This window comes from Palaemon carinicauda, chromosome 13 (genome assembly GCF_036898095.1).
Source record: "Palaemon carinicauda isolate YSFRI2023 chromosome 13, ASM3689809v2, whole genome shotgun sequence".
Taxonomy (NCBI): Eukaryota; Metazoa; Arthropoda; class Malacostraca; order Decapoda; family Palaemonidae; genus Palaemon; species Palaemon carinicauda.
The window spans coordinates 121,204,837-121,210,510 of record NC_090737.1 but is presented as its reverse complement, the minus strand read 5'-3'; positions in this window follow the sequence as shown (position 1 = coordinate 121,210,510).

Genomic DNA, 5,674 nt, shown 5'->3' with positions numbered 1-5,674 from the left:
GTTTGAACCACCTGTTGGGACTGCCGGTTTGGAAGGAATGGAAAGATCCCAGACTCTATCTACTCGAGATTGGTTGCTGGCCGGTTCGAACTTGTGCTTGGGGACTAAGCCCATCGAACCTTGAGGCTCTGATTGACCCCTAGCAGCTCCAGACTGGGGCTTTAATGATCTTGTTAGGCTCATGTCTGATAGTGGCCTCAGACAAGACATGCCTACAGCAACGACGTCTGGCCGCAAAGAAGTCGTAGGAATCAGACAGTAAGGTTTGAAGTAATGACTTTGTCAAGACCTTAAAAGGTGGTTCTTCTTCATACATTAAAGAGGTCTTTTCTGCCATTGTAGCCGAGTTGAAAGGTCTACTCAGGTGCATACAGGCTTCGAGCTCGAGGCATATCAGAGATTCCGGAAGCCTGGGTAGCCACTCACTGAACTGAATGGAGCACAGTCAGCGCTTAATTTACCCAATGTGAAGGTCGCCGGGGCGTTAAGCCCAGCAATCGTGATCCCCCAGGGACAGGAGGGAGGTCGGATGCGTTTCCTTCAGCTGCGGTAACGGATTGTCCCTCGTTTATTGCCTGCCGAGCAAGGTCCGATATCTTAGAGACACACGGAGTAGGGGTTTACTCCTCCACTAGAAACATCGTGTACGGGCTCTTGTGAGGTGTTAACGTAGTGTTAACACACTCCCACTCGTTTAAAGGGCCGGACCCAGGTGGACTGAGCCTGCCCCTTTGGGTACATTTTGGTTTCTTTGGGGACCTTGTCAAACTTACGAGTGTCTCCTCGGTAAGGCATGCGAAACTAGAGAGGGAACTGTAGACCCGGCGGGGTAGAATTCAAAATCTTCTACAGTCCGGGTGCCAAACCCTTCGATGGTTAACATACCATCTTTGAAGGGAGAGCGCAAGGCCCCCTTCCACGGATTGCTTTCGACGAATTCCGGGAGCCTAGAGGCATCCGGGATGATATATGTGCTGTTGAGGTAGCCCATAACAAATGAGACCCTGTATGAGGCTATCTGGTTTAGCACTCACTTCCCCCTAATGGGCAATAATTCCATTCAATTGTCAAGTTCACAGAGGCACCAGGAATCTTCATCCTATAATCGTGGTGACTCGGTATGTGACACGAGGTTTGGCCAGTGAGCTACAGAGGTCCGTAAATTATATATATATGTATATATATGGATAAATATCAGCACAACATCGTGTTCAAATAGAAATAAATTTCTACCTCATCCCTGGGATCGGTCGCTGGCCTCTTCTAATGAAAGGTCAGGTTGAAACTAACCATGCCACGAGAGGGCCATGCATCAATCTTGAAAGGGCTGCCGGATCGAAGGGGGCCTCCGGGGTCGTAGGTTTCAGGCCGGGCTTCGCTCTCGGCCCAAGAGAAGTCTTAACTGGTTTGGTGATTTGGAAGACCTGTGAGTCTTTGGTAGGGCTGGCAGGTAGCTTTAACTTTAGGGACAACGGGACGTGGCCCGACATCAGCCAGCGTGCTTCCTTGAAAACCCTAAAAGGAAGAGACACAGGGTCTCTTTGCCCTGACACTCCAGGCAAACCGCCAACCCAGATCTAAAGAGTCGCCAAGGTAGAAGTCATGGAAGGACTGCGATCTCCGAAAGAGGGTATATCGTTACTAATGAACAAGGTAACTCCGTTGGGAATGTAAAACAAATAGATCGAGAATAAATGTTTAAATCGATCAATCACAAAGGAAATTAAATGAAAATCCCAAAATAATATATCCGAAGTTATAATTATAGATAGTAACGACAGGGGCACCTACAGTGTCCCATAGTAGGGTAGTAACCCAAAATATCCGGGTGTTCCGAATTCTTAAAATAGACCGGTATGAAACCGGGGACAAAAGGCTATGAACAAAATTTCGGACGGTATAATAACCGGGGAGAAAACTTTCATAAATTAACTGACATTGTCAAAATAATTCCATAAAAGGTGAAGATTATCAATGAAATAATATTGTCATAGCGCGAAATAATACTATCCCGTCGGGTACTGGGGAAGTATAGAATAACATAAAGATACATAAGTATCCCATAGCAGGTCCAGTAACCTAAAGAGATCCGGATGCTCCGAATTCTTGAATTAGACCAATATGAAATCGGGACAAAAGACTATGAACAAAATTCAGATCGGTAAAGTAACCGGGGAAAAACTTATCATAAATTAACTGACTTTGTTAAAACAATTCCATAATAAGTTAAGGTTATCAATGAAAAAATATTGTCATAGCGAGAAATATACTATCCCGTTGCTACTTGGGAAGTATAGAAATAAATAAAGATACGTGAGTGTCCCATAATAGGTTAGTAACCTAAAAGGATCCGGGTGTTCCGGGTTCTTAAAGTAGACCGATATGAAAACGGGACAAAAGGCTATGAACAACTCTAGGACCGGTTTTAGTAACCGGGGAAAAACCTTATAAATAAACTGACATTGGTTAAAACAATCCCGTTAATAAGTTAAGGTTATCAATGAAATAATATTGTCATAGCTTGAAATACACTATCCCGTCGCTACTTGGGAAGTATAGAATAAAATACAGATACGTGAGTATCCCATAATAGGTTAATAACCTAAAAAGATCCGGGTGTTCCGGATTCTTAAAATAGACCGATATGAAATCGGGACAAAAGGCTATGAACAAAATTTCGAACCGGTATAGTAACCGGAAAAAATAAAAAAAAAAAAAAAATTAACAGACATTGTTGAAACAATTCCGTAATAAGTTAAGATTATCAATGAAATAATATTGTCATAGCGAGGGAATATACCATCCCGTCATTACCAGGGAGGTATAAAATAAAAAGGGATGAAAAAGGATGCAAAAACAGTGATGAATAAAATATAATCAAAACTAGTTCCGGGGACGGGGAACAGGGTTGGTAAAGGGAAACTTAAAGTGGTATTAATTAGAACAATAATTTGAGGAAAGAGAATAAATAGATGGTTGTTGACCAATCAAGAAAAATGATATATTAAAATGGAAAGATTTAACAAGCGGTTTATATAATCCGAGGAGCTCCATCTTTAACTATTCATGGATTGAAAACAATTTGCAAGAGTAGGAACCACGCACGTCTGTTGAAAATAGTTTATGTTTTATTATTTTTTACTTTAAATAAACCTTCTCAAGTAACGTGAAAATCAAGTATATAATTCACCGGTTAAACCTAACGGATGCCATCGTAAATTTTAATAACTCTCTTCGACATTGATTCCTTTTCTTATATAGGGATTAAATTTGATTGGTCTTACCCAATATAAATTGAAAGCTGTTTATTTAAGAAAGAGAGAGAGAGAGAGAGAGAGAGAGAGAGAGAGAGAGAGAATGTGTGAAATAGAAAAAGTAAGAGCACTGGTTAAGTATAAAAACAGAGAGAGAGAGAGAGGAGAGAGAGAGAGAGAGAGAGAGAGAGAGAGAGAATGTGTGAAAATAGAGAGAAAAAGTAAGAGCACTGGTTAAGTATAAAAAACAGAGAGAGAGAGAGAGAGAGAGAGAGAGAGAGAGATTTCAAAAATTTTATGAACTAAAACTAAATAATGAAGAGAAAGAGAGAGAGAGAGAGAGAGAGCGAGAGAGAGAGAGTCCAGACCAAATTGCTTACTAACCAGCAGCAAAAAACACAGGATCTTAAACAGACTGCAATCTACTTCTCCTAATTTAAAGCTGAAAATCATCCTCAAAGTCACACTGAAGAAACCAAGTATTATTCCAATTTGTGGTCAGCCAATTTGAAGCACAACTTCAGGGTTGGATGCACAATTAGGGGTTGGGGTGCGGGGAGGGGAGTGGGGGGGAGGGGGATATCATGTAATGTAGAAGATTAGGAGATAGTTATAGGAAGGGAAAGTCTGGGATACATTTCTCAGGCGAATGGATGGTAGGTAAAGGGTTGGTTGTGTAGCTCTGAAACATTAGATAAGGAAAATAGGGTAAAGAAAATAAGGAAAAATGGGGATTAAGCGGTAGGGGATTCTTTGTGGGGGATAAAATAGAGTGGGGTGTATACTGTGGGGTGCGTGTGTGTGAATAGAGGGGGAAATTTTGGTACTTTATGTGAGTGGTAGAAGGAGAAGGGACTACATATAAACGTAAAGAACGAGCTCTCCTTGGACCAGGAGAAGAAAAGGTGTTGTAGGTCCGAAGAGGAATTAGGAAATGAAAGAATTCTACTTTTTTTCTTATTTTCCCCTGACAAAGGGAAAGTTCGAATTTAATTTGATGGAAATTGAATGATACTTGTAAAAAGGAAACATTTCTTTCTGGATTCACTACAAGAAAAACATACTAAATATATTGAAAGATTGTTTAAATAGATAAATAAAAAAGAACAATATGACAAAATATAAATATAACAGAAAGATAAAAATAGCTTGAAGATATTTCAATTGAAACAAAATTACAAAAAAAAGTTAAATAAAACATGAAGATTATAAATGGCTCAAACAAAAATTGATATACCTTTTATGAGGTGAAAGGAATACAAAGAAATCATCACAGGAGAGAGGGGGGAAAAAGTAGAAAGCAGAAGTTTTGATAAAAAAGGACGAAGGTAAAAAGAAGAAAGATAAACAATGAGGGAAATGCAAGCAATTAAACTTTCAAAGAGAATTTAAAGAGAGTAATAGCCAAAGCACAAAAAAGAGAGCACAATAAAGTGGTATTATTAGAACAATAATTTTCGGAAAGAAAAATAAATAGATGGTTGTTTACCAATCAGGAAAAAATGAATATTAAAATGAAAAGATTTAACAAGTGGTTTATATAATCCGAGGACCTCCATCTTTAACTATTCATGGATTGAAACAATTTGCAAGAGTAGGAATCACGCACGTCTGTTGGATATAATTTTTTCTTTACTATTTTCACTTTAAATAAACCGTCTCAAGTAACGAGAAAATCACTAAATAATTCACCGGTTTAAACCTAACGGATGCATTGTAAATTTTAATAAATCTCCTTCGACATTGTTCCTTTTCTTACATACGGATTAAATTTGATTGTCTTACCAATATAAATTGAAAGCTGTTAAGAGAGAGAGAGAGAGAGAGAGAGAGAGAGAGAGAGAGAGAGAGTACACGAGTCCAGAACGGGATTGCTTACAACCCAGCAGCGAACAAGGATCTTGAAACAGACTGCAAATCTACTTCTCCCTAATTTAAAGCTGAAGTCATCCTCACAGTCACACTGAAGAAACCAAGTATTATTCCAATTTGTGGTCAGCCAATTTGAAGCACACCTTCAAGGTTGGATGCACAATTGGGGGTTGGGGTGCGGGGGAGGGGAGTGGGGGGGGAGAGGGATATCAAGTAATGTAGAAGATTAGGAGATAGTTAGGATGGAAAGTCCGGGATACATTTCTAAGGCGAATGGAGGGTAGGTATAGGGTTGGTTGTGTAACTCTGAAACATTAGATAAGGAAAATAGGGTAAAGAAAATAAGGAAAATGGGGGGTTAAGCGGTAGGGGATTCTTTGTGGGGGATAGATAGAAGTGGGGTGTATACTGTGGGGGTGCGTGTAAGTCTGAATAGAAGGGAAAATTCAGGTACTTTATGTGAGTGGTAGAAGGAGAAGGGACTACATTTAAACGTAAGAAACGAGCTCTTCTTGACCAGGACAAAGAAAAGGTATTGTAGGTCGAAG